Consider the following 18,490-nt stretch of genomic DNA (forward strand, 5'->3'; position numbering starts at 1 on the left):
CCCCACAAGTTGACCTCCAGCTGAGGAAGTCAGGAAGTTGAAGCGGGTGGATGACTTACAAAAATTTGGGAAAGGCTTCTGTAACCCAGTGACCAAGCTGCAGCTCTATCTTCAAGGTGGTGATGGTACACAAACAAAACGAGTGAGAGAATGCAGATAGAATATTTTGGCACCTATTACAAACTTTGCCAAAAATGCATCCCCAACTATATTCGTTGAATGGAGACGGTGTCTTTGGTTTAATCTCAGCGTGACGCCACTCTAATGACGAAGATTCTGTCGGCCTCTGCGTCTTTGTCATCTCACCATTGTCTCGAATTGGTTATGGAGGATTGTGTCCGTCTGCTGAGTGGGATTTCTTGGAAACGGGAGTCGCGGTGCGGATAAAAAAAAAAAATTGGAGGAGGATGATGATGGGGGTTTTTTTGTCTTGTGTGTGATCAGCAGAAAACTGAAATCAAGTCCTCAGCAGGCGATGCGCTGAGTGTGTGTGTTTGTGGGCTGAATTTTCAATGAACTGTCGCAAACAATGTGGTTCTTTTCTCGTGCTTGCGTCCTCAAGCTTCCCTCTGGCGTTTGACATTGAAAAGATGCTTTGTCCTCATAGGCCTTTGATATTCATATCTTATCAGGCTGTTTTCGGGTTCTTCGGCGTAACCCCACTCTCCCACTGTCCACTCGACAGAACTGGGTCAAAGTTTATTGGAGCGTCCTGTCTGAGTAGGGGGATTGGTGAGCTTAAGGGGCGTTCTTCATATCAGGGACCGCCCTCCTGTGGTGGGGGCTTTGGTATCTTCTTTCAAAAGACTTAAGTTCTTGCCAATCATCAGTTAGTAGTTTAGTGGTCAGTGACAGATTCATTGCTGTCATAGGCAGAGGTGGACATTTTCAACACGTCACTAAATTTCAGGCCGACCCACGTGGGCTCAGTCTGTCCCTTGCCGGCGACAGCCAATCGGTGTCGAGTACATAATTTCCATGACATACGCCGGCGCCGCACAAGCAGAGATACAGACAAATATAGAAAAAAATAAAATGAGAAGACACAAATGCAAAACAATTTATTTTGCAACGTCAGGTGCGCGGCAGCTGCGAGTTCGGCTGACTCGGACCGACTGGGCAGACCTGAAATAATGACAAGAGCTTACAGACAGGCTAAAACACTGACGAATGATTTGCTATTTTTTTTTAATTTGATTGATGAATTAATTTTATCCTATTATTGTTATTCATTTAAAAAAAATAATCAGCTTTTTTGTCAAGGAACTAAAATATAGTCTATATTCTTTTTGTGAAGCATTGTACGTTAAATAGTTCCTTCTAATTGTACTTTTTTTCTTTCTTTTTTTTTTTTTTTTAGACATTTAGCGCTATTATGCTAGTTTAGACATGAAATATCGGGTAGCGTCTTGGTGACATAGACCGCAATGATATGATCCCACATTGTAACATTGGAAACACACAGCTTGAAACATTTAGAGAACGGCAACGATAGGCTAGTAGGACTACATTTCCCATGATTCTTAGAAGCAGGAAGTAATCCGAGCTCTGTTGTGACAAAATCATATCGACGTCTGCTAGCGATTAGACGCGTATGACAATGCCAACATGAACGTAATAGGAAGGAATTTGAAGTTGACAATCTGAAAAAGCCAACATGCATCCTTACAAGGTGCGCTGTCGATTTTTGAGAAAATTAAATAATTTTAAGTGTGCTTTTAGTCTGAAGAATACGGTAAGCAGCTTGAAGCAAACCCACCGTGCTTCTTATTTGGAGAGTGTGAGTGAGTCTTCTTTTCATTTCCGCAAAGTATTGTTCAGTGTGTGGGAGTAGTAAATCTCTAAAACAAAAATCTGCTCTCGATATTGAAGATTTTGATACTGGACCGTATCCGCTCTTATTCCATTGACACGACCACCTACTCTTGGGAAGAAAAAAAGTCCTTAGCGACGAATGAACCCAAGGTCATTTGAACACCGACTACATCTGCTGAACCCTTCGAGCCAAGCATGCCTTCGCCGATTACAACCACGACGTGTCTTGTGATGAGAGGCGAGGTCAGACTGTGTGAGGTCAGAGTTGAAAGGTCAAATCTTGCTGTGAATATTTGTCATCGTTTTCACTGGGCCCTACCGCTGCATAAGCGAGCTCAAATCTTATAAACGTATAAACGCTCAAACGTTTTATTTGGAAAGACCTGGTTGCCGTTGGAGGAGAATTTTTTGGCTTGGCGAGAAACGGTCGTAGATCAACCTGAAGAAAAAGCGGAAGGTGCAGTGGATGAAATGAGAGCAGTGTCATGCTGTCTCATTTTCGGTGCGGGCTTGGGAAGGGATTAGAATCACTTAAATAACACTCACCCCTTCCGATGTCCTCTCTTTAACTAGCCCCCCCCACCCCTTTGCTGTCTCGCAAGACCACAAGGTTGCTGTTGGCCTGATTGTTAGTCTACTACGGTGTTAGCCAACCTTTATCGAGTTGACGCACATATTTTATTTCCATGAGGAGAAAAAAAAACACAACACAATGCCAAGCAAAAAACGTCACAAACGCTATACTCATTTCTTATTTTGCTCATTTATGTCAATTCTGCCATCTAGCGGAAGAGCATGTCATTATTCTCTCCGCAGCCAGACAGAAAAGACAAAAGTGGCCAACTTGGGGCATGTACAGCCAATTACAATCCGGTCTGAACCTTTTTTTTTAGTAAGGCATCAATTATTTGCAGATTTTTTGTGTCGAAGAGATGGCAAAAGAATTTGGAAGGATGAGCATGTGCGTGTGCGTGCGCGTGTTTGTAAAGCAAGCAGAGCATAAACTTTGTTTAAAAAAAAAACGCATCTCCAAGAGAGGTAGGCAAATAAAGCAAAAGGAAAAATAGGGAATAAGAAGGGGGGGGGGCAAACGGGGGGATGTTGGGGCTGGATGAGATAGTCTATTTATAGTTTATCCCCGCTGCTGGGTTAGACCGCCTGGCCCAGCGCAGCAGAGCTCAGCATCCATGTCAGTCGTCGTGTCAGTCTACATTAGCTTTGCACACACACACGCACACACGCATGATTACTCCGAGGGCGTAAAAACGCCTGTCACGCAAACGTGGGAGCACTGACCTTTGCCACTCAGCTGTGCGTTAAAAGAACCCTCACAGTGTTTGTGCGTGTGTGCGCATGTGTGTGTGTGTGTGTGTGAGATGAAGATGCAGCGCAACATCATTGTGAAACTGAATGCACCTCCTCTTCTCATAGAAGCTACTCCCTTTCGTCCCTTTCATGTCTATAATCACTTTGAACCTTGAACGTGTGCAACTCCCTTCGTTACTTTAAAGGTACAGGCTCGTCAATATTTTTTAGTTAATCTTTGCAACCAGCCAAGGACCTTCCTAATGGAGAGTCGGGTCGAGGGTCAAGGGAAAAGCTGTGCGCACCTTCGTGAGTAGCATGCAAGTGTTAAATGGCGTCGTAAAATGCGTGTGAAGATTTAATATCCAGCATGCCAACACTCGATTCTTTCGCTCTGTTGTGTTGGAAGCCGTTGTCCAATAAGTATTTTTTATTTTTTTAATCATTCTAGACCAATTATCGGATTATAGGTATGGGATTCTTTGTTGCCGCAATTTCCTGCTTTGTAAATGCCAAAGTCAGATAAATGTAGTCGTCTATTCGCTTTTTTTTTTTTTCAAATTAATTAATTGATGCAAGTCTTTTGTTTAGGGCTTCTTTCATCTTTCTCATTAAATAACTCATGAATCCAATGCTCTCAGATGAAATCCGCATTGGAACTGGATTGAGTGTAACTGCAAAAACCGCATGAAATATGATTGATGAATCCAAACCACATTGGAATGTTGGCTGAAATGCAACTCATTTATTTCAACAGAGCATCGTCAATTTTGCCAAAAATTCATCTTACAGTGAGCCTTTCTTTATCTCGGGAGTGATTTTCCAGACGTACCCACAGTACACGGAAAGCAACATTTTATACATTCAGCTTAATTACGAGGTCCTTTAAGTTGTCACTCATGGTGTGGCGCTGAGACAGACAGGACCTCTCTTGTATTCTCCAATAGCACGCGTACCGGACGTCAACGCATGGACAGAATGTCATTCATTGGCGCAAATGCATTCACACGTGTAACACTGTCTGGTTTCCATCACAGCTGGTGCCACATCGCTTCTTCCAGAACTGAAATGGGGATCATTTTTCCAGGCGTTTTGGTGACACCATTAACACGCGTGTGATTGGCATTCACGGGAAAACGTGACTTGGCTATGGCTGAATAGTCATCCGCAGCCGCCACTGAAGTCATTTCAAGTTGTCTCTGCTGAAAGCTCCTCGAAGCCAGCCGAGACAGACGCTGACAGATGCTGCAGTTGAGTGTGTGTAACAGCCCCCTGGCAACTTCATCTGTCCGTTTCATTTGCTTTTTGAGCGGAGGCGTCTGTTCATAGAAAAGTCTTTGGAAAGGAAGAATAAAAAAAAATAAAAAATGCTCCAGACAGAGGAAACAGAAGAGATAAGAAGGAATGCGAATGAAAGAGCAGCTACTTCGAAGAAGCACAAAAAAAAAACAAAAAGTGCAAATGGAAACATTCCAGACACCTCAATTGTGAGATTGTTGGTATTTCTCCCATTTCTTTTATTTCTACCGAACGGTCACCTTTTGCTTCTCCCTGCCCACCAACATCTGGCAGATTTCCAAATGAAGACCCTGGTTAGTCATCTGCTTTTTGAACATGTAACATCATTCTCTTGCCAAGAAAGATTTTCCACCATCACACTTTATTTTGGGCTATAAAAACAGACTCATTATTTCATTTAATTTGGCCACCAAGACGGAAGATGACTTGGAGGTCCAAGATCCTTTTTTTTTTTTCACTCGGCTGGTAGTGAATGAGTTAAGTGGCTGAGCATTAGCCGCGCGTAAGTTAGCCTAGTCAGTCTGTGTGCCGAGTTACTCGGCGTAGGTTGTGGTCATAAGCAGCTCGTTGATGAATCTACTTATGTGGTTTTTTCTTTCGCGCCGTTTGTTCAATAAAACGCACTGGCAGCTGTGTCTATTCTTTGACCCCGTGTGGAGCGATTACACGTCGTTATAACTAGCGGTGGTTGTCTTAAATTAGCAGAGCTTCGGCCCTTGTGCGTGTGATGAATCTACTGAACAGCGATGACTGTATTGGTCAGAATGTTGCCCTCTAGTGGCTCAAGGTGAAAGTGCAGCAAGCCTGACTGTGCGCTAACAAGACGGGAGTGAAATATAACCTGCAGACGGATCTTTCAGAACGGCACTCGCAAACGCCGATTCCCACACATCTTTTTCTTTACCGCCAAGACGAATGGCTCGCATTAATCACGGCCGTTTGTCTTGTGTTGTAAGTTTGGAGGTCAGCGATTAAAGCTTGTTCTCGGCACGGTTGCCAACCCTGAGCTCTGCGCTCATTCTCTCTCTTTCACATATGCGTTCTCTCCTCTGTTTTGCTTCTTCTGATGACTCGGGCGTCGTCTGCCACCTAATCCCCGACGAATAAAAGTCAGGAATTGAAGCAGTAAATCATGTTTTATGTACGCGTGCTTACACAATGTGAGCAAGCTAGAAAAGTGGGCCAAGCATCACACGGGGCAAATTATGACAACAAAGGAGCTTTGCTTTTTTTATTTATTTATTTATTTTTTTTATTTCCACGTCACAACAAGCAGCCGCGGAATACATTTGGAGATTCTTGCTCGTGTCAGTGTAAAAATAGGACATCCACACTACTAAAATGCAGTTGAGTGGATGGTTGTGATTGTTAATTAATCGTGTTTTGAATCAATTGAAACAAAATTGACTGCACTATCCGGGATAAATTTTGGGGTCAATTCATTTGTGTTACAACAACAAACTGAAGTTTGCCTAAAACCTTCAGTTTTTTAAAATTTTGTAATTTTATTTTTTTATTTTTTTAGTCACTGACTGCCTTGCTTCTACATTTCTACAGTAAATAGCGTAGAGTGCATTTTACCCTAAAAAGACTATATTTGGCCCGAGTCAATAGCGTAAAAAATTTGAGAGTAAACTACTCATCTTAAATTTTAAAAATTTAAAATGTTAACATTTTACACTAATTTACTGACTCTGTGGACTGGGACCAAATGTAATCTTTTTAGAGTTAAATGTCCGAAATTTACTGTGTACTGTATGCATCATCATTTGTTTGAAAATGTAGTGGCTGACTTTTTTTTTTTTAACTTAAACTGTAATTTAAAAAAATATATATATATATTTTTAAATGCATCATAATTTGTTTAAATTTATTCCAATGCACTTTTCAAACATATTTGAATACCCCCAAAAAATTGTCAGCATAAAATGTATCGGAGTTTTCACAAGTCTGGCTCAAAAGAAACTTAACAAGAAACTTGAACTTCACATTAAATTTCTGATTATATGTCCTAGTCAATGTAGGCCTTCTGTATTACAAGTGCTTTGTTGACTGTGGTTCTTTTCTCCCACATGCGAGAGCATTACAGTAAGTAAGTAAGCATACTGTAAAAACCTTTAAAAAAAAAAACTGACGTGAACAATGAACCGTAGAAGCTCACTGTGTAATTTATGCCCCTTTTCTGAGACCTTGAAACCCAACACACAACCTCCTTAGAGGCGGTAATGATCGCTCCATCTGACTTTTTGATTGACAGCGCCCACTTTCTCCTTCAACCCGCCATTGCCAGGACGGAGCGGCATAACTCTCAAAAATGGCGGAACACACTACAGGCCTGGACTAACCTTGTACAGTACGCGCGGCCGTGGAAGTGTCTGCGATACGCCCCGGACGGGCGGTTGTAACCTTGATAACCGCGGAAGTTACTCGCCTTAAGTGTGGTGACCGCTGTGAGGACATATGCCGCCACTAGGATTAATAGTCTCACTCTAATCTGCACCCGTGGGTGTTCCCATCAGACCCTCAAGCAGGCAGGGTGACACAAGGTTATGCGAGTTTTGCGTCACGATTAACTTGATTAAAAAAAAATCCATTGCATTTGATGGTTCAGTCACTTCATTGATTATTCAAGACATCTCAATAAATGTAATCGCAAATCTTTCGAGATAATTTCCCCCCAAAAGTCCTCCTCTATGTCCCCATCTGTGAACAACTTCACCCTTGCACCAAAATCAATACTCGTATCGCATGGCTTACCTCATCAACCGCACAAGAAGTGCGCCATGGACAAAAGAAACCCAACAATCGCAAGCTGTGTCACTGAGAACGGAAGATCAAAATCAAAATGGATGGAATTTTCCTTTATTACATTGTTACAGACCATGTATTATTAACCCGATTCATCCATTTTCTGTCCAATCAATCAATCTCACTCTGTCACCTGTCTACGATTGGAAAATGGAACACAAAATGTAAAACAATTCTTCCGAAGAAAATGCGTCGTATTTTTGAGGTCACAAATAAGAATGAAAACATTTGTTAGCGTTCCACTTGCAAGATGCAAGTGTCGCCAGGTGGGGGCGGTATTACCCCCTTCACAATCCTCGCCTAGACTCTGCTTACATAATAGTTGCCATGCGTCTGAAGATCTGCCAACGTTGCTGAATAAAGTGTGCTTTTTTTTTTGTTTGTCTGCAGGCTAGTGGTTGGTCAGTGGAGGCCCAGAAATGCGCTCTGTCCTGGGATGAGTCTGTCTCGCATCACCCTGTCTCCACCAGATCTGCAGGAGGAGCACTTTGGGCAACAGAGTGAGGTAAGGAACCACGCACTTAACACTGACAAAAATCTGAGGAAGTTCAATCATTCAAAACGCACACAAAAACACTTCAAGTGTATTTGGGGATCTGTTAATTAGATTTGTTCTAGTGGTTTTCAAAGTTTTTATTTACATTGCTTTTGTGAACATCAGGTAGCCTGTTAATGAAATAAATTGTTTCAGAATGCTTCCAGTCTGACAGGAAACTGAGATTTATATGGTTTATTTTGGTGATTAATCAATGAATCGGATATTAACAAAAAAAAAAAACGGGACATAATTTCAAATTAGTGCAAAAACACAAATGAATTGTGATTCACATACTGGTTTGATCCGCTACATGTCAGAAAATTGGCAAAAACTGTTCATCATTGTTTTCTAAAGTCACAGCAGATTTGAGACGGTTAAATTAGCTTAATGTGTCGAGGTTATGGTACATTTTATGTTCATCTGAAATTTCACCCAAAAGCCATATGTCCTTAACTTTGTGTGACGAGTGCATTCATGGGAATTGGGGCCTTGGCCTCCGTCTTTGAAGAGGATCGGGTTTGGGTAAGCATGTCACTCCGAGTATGGAGTGACACCAAGTTCAAGGGGTCAGCGATTCACAGCTGTGCACCCGTCTGATAGCAGATCACAGTTCCTCTCTGTGTCGGTTCACTTTTCACCTCACTGCACCTCAGTTTGAACGTGTCTCCTCATCACAATCTATAGTTTGTTTGCGTTTGGGCCTCCTGCGGGCCATGCGACACTGCAGCCTGACCTTATCACGTCTGGGGGGGGTGTTTTTGCGAGATGTGCGCCGAGATTAACGTGTGTGGACAACAACAACACAACAGCAGCTGTGTTTCTATCCTCCTTGCAGCCTTTCCCCATCACAGGCTTCCTTGTTTCCTCTTGTCCAGGCCCAGCTGTCCCCCGTCCCTCAGTCGACCGGAACAATTTGCACCGCTTGTATTGACACGACCCCCCCACCCCATAATACAAATGGCTCACTATCTCTTAATTTGGGATATTTTTACCAGAACAAATGTGTCACATCAGTAAGATTGGATTTGTGTGATTAGGATTGTAGTTGACATTGCCACTGTTTTGCCACTAGTTTCATAAAATTGAATGACTGTATTTTCGCCACCATAAGGCGCACTTTAAAGTCCCAAATGCGCGAGCTAGCATGCGTGAGCTAGCATCCGCGAGCTAGCATGCGCGAGCTAGCATGCTAACTTGCACCTCGTAGTGCGGCGCGCCTAGTCTAAGTATTAAATACCGAAATAGCACCCTCAACTGGTGCTGCTGCGTCTTTTGGCCGTAAAAATACGGTATTTAACATTTTGGACAAGCAAGTAGTGTTGCACGTGTCCCTCATGAGCGATGTCAGGGGATTAAGCGCGGTTGGCCCAACGCGACCTTTTCGTCTGTGTGTGAGCGCCTGGACATGAGTTGTGGCCTACCTTGAAACTTAAAACTTTTTACAGTGGTACCAAAATACATCGTGCTCCTTTGGCCTAACCCTGAACCCTCCACGACGGATCACCTGCGGCCCATAATTCATTGCTGTAACTGGGCCAGGTGTGAGTTAGATGAATGGCCTTCCACTTTGCTAGCAATTCTGCAACCTGCCTGGTAGCAGCTGTGCCTGCCTAGCCTACCCCGACGAGAAAGAAAGAAATCAAAAGGTGGTCCTCCAATAGTTTTTGGAGTTTTGGCTCGTTATACAAGGAGTACAGCTGTGTCTGTTCTGTTTCCATGTGTAAATTCACTATTCCATCCAACATACTAGCATCTGTTGCTGGTTAGGTTGCAAAGCTTTACAAAATGGCAAAACATAAATTTTCAGGTAAAAACAATTCATTTGATTCTCCATTTTCACAAAGCCAGGTTGTACGGGATTTTCTTTATTTTTTTTTACATGATCACTGTCATTGAACGCAACTTTTTGCCACCATGCTTGGACGTTTGTTCATATTCTCCATTTTTCTCTTTGCACGTTCGGATGCAATGCTGAAAATCAAACTTGTGCTGACACTGACACTCACACACGCGCTCAGGCACGCAAACACACACACCGGCGTGCGAGGCTCAAAAGCTTTTTTGTGTTACCCTTCGCGGCGAGGTGGCCAGTGTTAATGGCAGCAAAGTGCAGTCGGGGGGGGAGCTAAAGTGAACTTTCTTCTCACTTGTTGACCACCGAGGGACTCATGGGGAGTACAAGTAAAGTTTAAGTAAAAAGTTGAAGTGGATAACGAACACACACACACACACACACACACACACACACTCCGTATACACGTCTGCTCTTCTCCAGCATTACTCAGCTCTTACTGGTTGTCCACTTTGGCACGCAACAAGAGCCAGCAATGTGTGTGTGTGTGTGCACATGCGCGCGCGTGTGTGTGTGTGTGCGTATGATCTGTAAATAGCCTGATGCTGAAACAGTTGGTGCATTAATCACGTGCATTAGCAGGAGTCAACCTCATTTCAGCATCCCAACGGCAGATCAGGTTGCAAAAAGCCTCGACGTCTGCTTCTTTTCTCTGTGCGTCTTTGTGGAAAGCTGCTTTAGCATTTATTTGTTATCAAGTATATCCAGCTTAAGGTTCTTTGTCTTCACTCGTAAGACAATTCAGCTAAAAAATAATAATTGCCTTACAAGTAATGTTTTTCCATCACTGCGTTCCACTAATGTATGACATTGTTACTAGTGGGCAATAGTGCATGATACACAGCTACTAGTTGGGCCTAGTCGTGTTACTAGTGCAGCATAGTAGTTTACCTGTAAAGTTTAATTTCATACTGGTGGGCCAAAAAGTGACAGAAGTAGTGGAAAAAACAATTTTAATAAGAGCCAGTTGCTCTACGAGTAGAGCGAGTCGTCTTAGTCATAAAGACCAACGGTCTACTCGTACATGGTCCTTAGTCCAGAGCTTGAGGGTAGCAAGTAGATTCCCATATGACAAATTTTCATTGGCAACTACGATTTATTTGCGAACAAATGCCCTCGCCCACCTCCGCACGCGTGATCAAACGTTACGTAATTTCTCCCACGTGGGTTCATCGTCCCGCCCTCTCCCCCTTGCGAAGCGCCTCACCTTATTAATGTTCATAATTTCATATCGGATGCTGATGATTGGATGGAAAAGGGGGGTGTTGCCTCGCCTGCACTTGTGCACAGGCTCCCAAAAAGATGAGGAATGAAGGACACAATCCCATGCAGGGGTGCTAAGAAGGAGAGGTGGGTCCAAAAAGGAGAAAGGAAGTGGGGGGGTTGTTAAAAGATGGAAACAAGAGGAAGAAGGAGGGGGGGGGTGATGTTAGACAAAAGTGAGGAAGGGAGCGGGAGGAGTGAGAGTAGGTGGGGGTGTTGGAGGCGGTGCTAATGCAGACAAGCGAGGAGGGAGCGCAGAGAGGAGTGCGAGGAGGACAGGAAAAGAAAAGAGGGGCGTCCGTTTTGAAAAGTGTCAGGATATGAAGAAGTGTCGGAGCGGCGCAGAGGCGAGGGCGGCGGCGCCGGCAGGACGTTAAGACCGCAGCACTCGTAGCCACTGGACTGATATTTACTTACGGTAGCCCCCCCCCCCACCCCCCCCCAAAAAAAAAAACAAGCAGTGTGGAGGCAGAGATGCAAGGCTCTCACCGGGGTGAGTGTTTGCATAATGTAACGGCTCTGTGTGTGTCTGTGTCTTGTAAATGCTCCAAAGTCGCCATCCGGCCTCATTTGCATGAAGGCAAAGTTTGCTGCGGGAAACTTTTGTGTTGATGTGAGGTTTGCAAATGAAGACTTGAACACAAAAAGTTGCTTGGCAGGAGCACTCACACATTCCTAATGGACTTAACGGCACTTAAATCAGATCTCATCTCTGACATTAAATAATGAATGTTGGCGAATGGAAGCAGCAGCTGGATGCTTGGGTCAGCTGTCCACGCACAAACTTTTCATTTAAGGGGATGTTTGAACTCCAAACGGATGAAAACAGTGACATTTTGGGCATTTGTGTGTGTGTGTTAGTGTTTTGGAGCCTGAAATGGGAACCAACTCAAACGTTAGCTCGTTTTGTACACCACCTTTGTGTCATTTGTGTAAAATTGCACCAAGGCACGTGTGAACATTTTCATCGCATGTCACCAAAAAAACAAAAAATGTGTCTAAAAGTGGATTCACGGGTCAATTACGTCCCTTCTGCCTCATAAAAGATTATTTAATTGTTTTAGTTTGCAAACTAACTGTAACTTAATAAAGAAATCAAAATCATCAATGAAGTAACTGGAAAAGCCTACTAGAACATGTGAACTTTATTTAGAGTTAAGAAGATGGACTAAATCAAGGGTGGGCAAACTTTTTGATTGGCGGGCCACCGTGGGTTCTAAAATTTGACAGAGGGGTCGGACCAGGAGCAGATGGATGGAATGTTTTGCTAACCTCACCTGATTAGAGAAAAAAAAAATTAATTTTAAATGAAAATGAACAAAAACATTACAACAATATATATATGTTGAAAAAACAGTATTTAGATTCATTCATTTAATTTTTTTTTAAGATCGGCGGGCCGGATTAAAACGTTTAACGGGCCGCATGTAGCCCCCGGGCCGTAGTTTACCCACGCCTGGACTAAATGGTGGCAGGTGTGTGCCGATTCACATTTAGCACGAGTTTGAATGTTTATTCGGAACACAGCCACATCCTCGGGTAAAATTTTCCCATTTTGCAAAACGGGAAAAAGCTCTCAAGATAAATGGCAGAACCGTATCGCAGGTGACTGGGATGAAGTCATCGACGATGTCTTCAAAAGCGACCAAAGATGAAAATGTCCAATATTTAGACTTCCTTCAAGTTTACATTTATTATATCATATTTTAATAAATAAAAAATTGCATTTAACTTGTCCGAAGACACCAGTCATAAAGAAACAAAACTTATCAGTTCATCGAACACAAGAAGCATGCCAACCTGGTTTCTGTGTTTGTTCATGTGACTTTCCGCATATAAAGATATTTTAGTTTAACCTCAGACAGTTGGCCCGTAGGAGGATGTTATTCAACCGGCACACATACCGTATGTACACTTAGCACATATTGAAGATAAGAAGGTGCAAGACCAACACACGCTTCAGTCGAGCGGTATCAGAACTGGTTGTTTTTTAGGCAATGAATCACTTTGACACGCACTGTTTCTCTCCTCGTGTGTATGTGTGTGTAATTACAAGACTACTCGCGTGCCCCCTAGCCACATATTGTAGCATGTCAGCAAGATATGTTTAGAGAGCGTGCCCGTCCGCTCTTTGTAGTAGTCATGGTGACGCGTTGACATTTTCATGTGAGCGAAGGCCGTCATTAAGTGGCCGCCGTTGCTCCGCGTAAACACGGCCGCCATAAATGGCCAGGTGCTGGGCCGCTGACGTAACTTTGAAATGGAAAATGGTGAGGCTGATGAGGTTTGAATCAGAAGAAGGCGGGTTACCTCATCTCCTGTGAGGTAAACGTGTGATGCGGGTCGCACGGAACCCTTTTGTCCCGCCGCCCATTGTGCGCTGACTCATATACGGACACCACACTGCACGGGCTTCAAGGTTTACATTTTTTTTTCACTCCTCCTCCTCCTCTTCATCTTCTTATTGTCCTCAGATCCACTTTTTTTTCCAAGGCTCTCGTTGAGCTCAACCTCACAAGCCAGGTATTTATGTAAGCCTAGCATGGGAGACGGCGAGAGATTAGAAATGGGCCTGGCTTCGCTTCACTTTGCTGAATGAGACTTTTCCAAACCAGTCTACCCCAAACCCGCCCCCCCCTCCCCATTTCTCCTCCTCCATCTTTTTCCTCTTAACCAGCGACGCGCATTCCGAGCGGCGCAAACGCTTCAGTACGTCGACGCACATGTCGGGTATTTCCTTAGATGAGTGCAAGTGAATTATACATCAAGGCAAGTTGAAGTGAGGCGTCGCTGCTTATGCAACAGCGACTCGTTTAGCACCACCAAGCAATCGCTCGCCGCAACATCTTTGCTGGAAAAACAACAACAACGAAGCCTGGGTAAAAACCACACGTGATAAGTAAATGAGTAACGCTGTCACAGCCCGCCCCCCCGCCGCCACGCCCACTTTCACTCGCACATCACAGGCCAATCTAAAGTGGGAGGTTAACAGGCCTTTTCTTTCTGCTCTCTGGCCTGTTATGCCCAAACAATGGCCCTCCACCGAGGCTGCAGGAGGTGAAGCGAGGGAAAACTTCTTTGCAGTCCCTTTTACACATCCTGTAAACACTGGCTTTTTCCCCCACAAGTTTTTTGGGTGTTCTTCTCTATCTCTGATACTGTCACAGAATGTCTAACAAAAAGTGTACGGCGCTTCCAGGCTCAACTGCATTTCTTATAGTTCATTGAAAACTAACATCTCTTTAAAGTTTACTAGGGAAAATAGTTTTCTTTTAGTTGTGAGTTGTATTGCAATTTCGGTAAAGTCTGTTGCCTGGTGAAAAAGCAAACAGGCAGCTTAGTGCTTATTGGCTGCTACCCACTGCACAAGGAGCCAATCAAATGATGCTGTGGACGCACCAATCTGCTTCTGCAGGCCGGGCCACCAGCACAGCATAGAGAGAGAGAAGTGATCTGAAGCGAGCCAAAATAAACCAGCTTTTAATTTATCAGCCTTGAGCGTTAGAAAAATGAGTGATGCCGATTATCGGTAAAATGCCAAATATCGGCGCCGATAATTGGCCCGGCCGATAATCGGTCTATCTCCAAAGTTTTTCATTTTCCGAGGTAGTGTCAGTGCTGCAAAATTCCGTAAAGCCAGGTGAGGGGTGGTCGAGTTGAATGCCTGACACTTCCTTCGCCCGTCGTGGTTCTGTTGAAAGCAATCGTCGGTGTCCGACAAGTATTCCCCACGTCAAACCGAATATTGGCGCTGACGTCCTCCCAGATTTAATTATCTGATTGTGGCTTGCTGTGTTACAATATGAAAGTGCAAATATTGGCTGAGTTCTGTTCCAAAGGCGGCTAAAAAGAACAAGCCTCTTTATTGTCATGAATTGCATTGTGATATCATACCATTATTTACGGAATATATGGTTATTTCATATTTAGTGTGCAGTGTGGTAAAATACCCTGATCGATTTGAGTGGATAAAACTCAAAATATTTCGCAATAATATGAACTTATGCAAGATACATGTTGGCATGACACGTTATAGTGGCCCAGGGTCACCAGGTCACTGTTAACGTCGGACCCTGTGGGACCTCACTGATCTCCTTCCCCCGATACAACTCTGATGCCGCAATTTTCTGGGATCTCCAATTCTTCCAATCACAAAAAAAAAAAGATAGACGACTGAAATACTGACCCTCCACCGTACGTACAGCCTGAGGCAAAGGTGGTGAAGTTTCCGATCGAAAACTTGTGCTTTCTGCAGACAGAGCACATCTAAATTTAAGCCTCAGATCAATGTGTCCTCAAAGTTAAACATCTCAAGTGGTATCATTGATTCTCTCAAACAGACAAAGTCCACTGCGTCTTTAAAAATGACACTCTTGGTATTTCCAGTGTCTGCCTGTCTGACCGCCGTCGGGTAGCTGTCAGCGTCTGGAAAAACTCCTGGAAAACACAACATTCAGTAGATCAGGAATTTCAACCATCTCTCGACTTTTCTCTCTTTCCACCTGCACCGGACTGCATCAGCTCAACTAAGCGAATCGTATCCACAAAGGCAACAAATAATCAGACGGTTGTTCACAATTAAATTAGTCGTCCATTATTTTGATGATCACTTTGAATTCCTTTTGAGAAAATGGCACCGTGAGCTCACGGAGGCCGTTGACCAGGCTATGACCAGTTGTTTTGTCTGCTCTGATGTTTTTTTTCCTCGACAGGCTGCGCTTGTAACCTCATTTTCTTCATCTGAGGCTCTCAGCGGCGACACGGACGGGGCAAGTTGATTCGAAATGAACCCATAAATAAGCATGCGCTAGACAGTTTGCGTCCCCGGTTGGCCATCGCCTCTTTGCGAGATTGTGTCGCCTCTCGCATGTCATTGATGTCTAATGCATCCTACTTTGTGTCGGTAGCTGGCTGCTCTCGCTGTCAACCCCCCCAAGAGAATTTTGGAGTGCGTCTGTAGGATCTGGGTTTGGTCAGTCCACACTCGAGAGAGATCATGCATTGAAATTGAAGCAATGTTGACGTAAAAAAAAAAAAAAAAGGATAAGACGTATAAATACGTCTTTGGGAGGCAGGGACTACAATTTTGAAGACGTATATTGACGTTTTTTTGGATTGAATGAGTTAATAGTTTTTGTGACTCCCACAGTCCACTGGAACTTATTCATCAAACTTGACAATCGTGAGCAGGGGCAGGAATTTGAATCACCATATTTCCCCTGATTCTTTTTCCTGGTTAACATCGCCTCACTTGCTCCCGCTTCACAATAGCCGCAAAGGCTGTCTGATCCTTACAAAAGCTTTCTTCTAGACGTCTCCTGTTCTGCCCGTCTTCTTGCCTCTTGCTTATGAACAATGCAGGTCTCTGCTTCCTCGGTAACGCTTGCAAACAAATGGAGAAAAGTCCAGAACCAGCAACAAATTGACTGTAAAAGACGAGGGAAATAGTGCACCGCGTCTGTTGCCAATTACTACCGGTAAACTCTTTTTTTTTTTTTTCGAGAGGGCTTATTCTTCCTCGTTCATCTCCGAGAGGCTGCTTAATCAAGTCCCGGCCGCCTGGACGCTTGATCTCCCGGCTTTTGTTCAAAGTTGCAATCAAGCATGTTCTGTTGCCAAAGTGGACAAAAAGAGATTTGGCACCCAGGCGGCAGTTTGTGATCCCAAACTGGCCCACTGAGAGACGGAGCGAGCGAGCGAGCGAGCGAGAGAGAGGCCATGTGGGGGGAAGGTGACAGTAAGCAGCCTCTCAGACAAGACAGCCACACTGTTGGAATGGCGCAACAATATAACCTCAAGTCTTCTGGCGGCACATGAAAAGACTCCCCCTCGTTGTATGCGAGCTGGGGGTGAGGGGCGCGGGGGGCGCCTTTTGTAATAGACATTTCTCGCTGGATGGCAGGCAAACAAATGCAAGCGGGATGTGGTGTGGACTGATTGTGTGTGTCGGTGGGCTTCTCGCCTGCGCTAGTGGATCTTTCTTTGTTCCGATGACTCACCTACTTGCCTGTTGACTACGCTCAGGATTAATGGCTGCCACCCAGGCTGGAAAAGTCGAATATTTCCTCCCATTTCAATGCCCAACTTTCGACGTCTCGCCACATTCTTTCATTACTTGTCGAAAGTCCCTTGGGTTGTGAGGAAATCTTATCCGAAAATACTTTTTTTCATGAACGACTCTTGCTGTGGTTCCCATACGTGTAGTCTGGCATTTGTTCATATGGGGTCTGTAATCCTAACAATATTAGACTTCCCACCTGTCGCTCTCCTCGACACGCTGCTCTGCCCACCGTTAGTCATGCTGGGCGTGTTGCTGCTTCAGAAGCAGATTGAAAATCTAACCACACAGCTTGGGCAAGTGGTATTGACTTTTCCCGGCGAGATTTCATGTATTGTTTAAAATTAATCACCACGCCGAAGAGATGAATAAGTTAAGTCTCGTCTCAGCACAATTTGGAACAGTAAAAAACGCATCTGGCTTGTGTTGCCGCTGCTGGTCGTACATCATCGCAGCATGACACAGTGTGACCCGACTCTGAATAAACAAAGAGGAGCGCTACACGCGAAACAAATAGCTACAGTGGAGGACATCAATCTTTTGTTGTTCATTTGCATTATTGTTGTTGTCATTTTTTTTTTTTTTTTTTTTTCTAATAAAAAACACTTGGATCCCAAAAAAAGGCTGTAATAACTTTCAGGTGTGTATGGCTCTAATAAAGTCCACACATGTCAGATTGCGGTTCCCTTTTTGCAGTTTCAAGTGATGTGGTCCGAGACGTGGTTTTCACCACCGCGACCACCCCAAACAGAGCCGAGTAGATCCTTGCTGAGCATCTACTGGGCAGAAGAAAATGACATATTTTTTTATTGCGGACACAGCGCAACGAGCAAAATACCTTATTTTTTTTTAAAGTTAAAAAAAAAAAAAATCAGTATACACCAGGCTATAAACTGCAGTTTTCTATGTTGAAAAAAATTCGTTGCATGTACAGAACATTTTTTTTTACTGTGAATGCACATAAAAGTACATAAATAGATTGTTAAAACCGTGCTTTTCAACACGGCAACAACTTTGCTAATTAAAACAGAACAGACCCAAGAGAAAAAAAAATAAAGATTTATTTAGCGGATTTTCTGAACTATGGACCGCCCCCTACTGGTGAAAAAAAAACACACAGAAAAGCCGCACCACTGTATTAGCCGCATGGTTCAAAATCGAGGAAAAAAGTAGCGGCTTATAGTCCAGAAAATAATTAGAAAATGGTTTGTTAAATGTCCAAATGAGTTGGAAACATACAGAGTCTTACTTTTGATTTATGATCAGATAAACGTCTAAAAGTACAAATACCTGACTTGCTTTGGCATCTGAAAGAAGCAGATGTTTGGAGGACCGATAAGAAAAGAGACATTTGATGTTTAGCAAGCGGGGGTGATGGTTCTCCGTGTAATTATGTCTCCCTTCACGATTGATTTCCCCTGCTAGGACATCATAAGGCGTCTGTGAGCTGGCCAAACAGGATTTGTGAGTTCTGCTTTTCCCAAGGCCTCTGCGGAGCCTCTCTTTAGACAACCAGGTACTGGATGGAATCCTTCTGAACTCCAAACCCCGC

The 18,490-nt window shown here is 43.7% G+C and overlaps 1 protein-coding gene across 4 annotated transcripts in view; it reads left to right on the forward strand.

Moving 5' to 3' along the window:
• lzts2a (leucine zipper, putative tumor suppressor 2a) overlaps nucleotides 1-18,490 on the forward strand; it is a 39,785-nt gene that overhangs the window by 9,461 nt on the left and 11,834 nt on the right. For 2 of the 4 annotated variants that reach the window (XM_088305377.1, XM_088305375.1), the window contains exon 2: nucleotides 7,618-7,732. The gene's annotated coding sequence lies outside the window, so the exon portion shown is untranslated. Of the gene's footprint in view, nucleotides 1-7,617; nucleotides 7,733-10,943; nucleotides 10,968-11,088; nucleotides 11,374-18,490 lie in introns of those variants that run through there. The other 2 variants (XM_088305380.1, XM_088305376.1) reach the window with 2 other exon arrangements.

This window comes from Idiotropiscis lumnitzeri, chromosome 9, assembly GCF_059441095.1.
Source record: "Idiotropiscis lumnitzeri isolate Australia: NSW breed Sydney's pygmy pipehorse chromosome 9, RoL_Ilum_1.0, whole genome shotgun sequence".
Lineage (NCBI taxonomy): Eukaryota > Metazoa > Chordata > Actinopteri > Syngnathiformes > Syngnathidae > Idiotropiscis > Idiotropiscis lumnitzeri.